Genomic DNA, 1,378 nt, shown 5'->3' on the forward strand with positions numbered 1-1,378 from the left:
TGCGTGCGTGTGTGTTAAAATATTGCATAATCTTTTTATGGTATCAAAAATGGAAAAACCATGAATATGATATGACGAACCATAACAATAACCACAAATTACCATAAGGCTAAGCAATAAATAGTTACTGCCCTCTGTTTAGTATTGTGAGAGACAAAAACCAGACTTGCTTTCCCCATGTGATTAGGCAACTAAAACATGGGGTCACCCTCCTACAGTATGCTTTACAGCCTCTTCACAGTCTAAAAGGTCAACAGCACATTTAAATACACACCAAACACTCCTCCAGTGACATTAACAAAAGCATCAGGATAAATACGACGGTACACAAATGTGCTGAATGTGCTAAATGAACAGCCATAAACATTCAGCTCAACAAATTCAAATAAATAAAAACACTGCCTGGAGAGAGAGAGAGAGAGAGAGAGAGAGAGAGAGAGAGAGAGAGAGAGAGAGAGAGAGAGAGAGAGAGAGAGAGAGAAACATTCAGTTTGTTGACCTTAGAGGTTGTTGTTTTTTTCCCCGGGAAGTAGATGCCCCGGGAGGGCATTCCCCAGAACATGAGGTACTATGCGGTGTAAATGGGGGCGCCGTCTCCCGTCACCATGTTTATGCCGGAGCAAAAAAAACAGTGAAAGCAGATCAAGCTAGCTGACGCAGCGAACATGCACACAAACCAAATTTCTTGCCCGAATGTGTTGTCATTTGTCAGTCCGCATGTGTGCTGCATCAATACGATCAGCTGGAGTTTGATCATTTTCGCTCCTTCACGTACGCGGTGAACATCACAACATTAGGAGGGCTTACACTAAGGAGAGTTAAATGTAAGTGACGAACATGGTGTATTTAACCCAGATGCCTCAAAGAAGACACAAGCACAGACCACTGGCATTTGTTAACTTCAGAAAATGAAGCTCATGGTTTTTCTCCAACTGGGCTTATATAATAGTACAATTGGGCTAAATACACCAGGGTTATCACTTAAACACCTCTTTGGGCACCCCTTCTTCAATGTTATGAGTGAACATGTAACAGCCCAGCTTAACGGATGCAAGAACCCACAGTTCCTTGCCACAAGATCTAATGACACGCCATACGCTCCCTCTGGGAAAAAAGGGCTTTCACTCACAGCAGCAATGTGGAGCCTAGGTCATCTGTTTCACCACGATGAAGTGTTCATTGTCTCTGCATACCAAATGCAAGGTGTGTGTGTGTGTGTGTGTGTGTGTGTGTGTGTGTGTGTGTGTGTGTGTGTGTGTGTGTGTGTGTGTGTGTGTGTGTGTGTGTGTGTGTGTGTGACAGGCCACACATGTCTGATGAACTTAACTTAAATAAAAGAAAGCATAATGGTGCATTCTTTTGAAACTCGGTTGTCGAA

This window comes from Engraulis encrasicolus, chromosome 1, assembly GCF_034702125.1.
Source record: "Engraulis encrasicolus isolate BLACKSEA-1 chromosome 1, IST_EnEncr_1.0, whole genome shotgun sequence".
Classification (NCBI taxonomy): domain Eukaryota; kingdom Metazoa; phylum Chordata; class Actinopteri; order Clupeiformes; family Engraulidae; genus Engraulis; species Engraulis encrasicolus.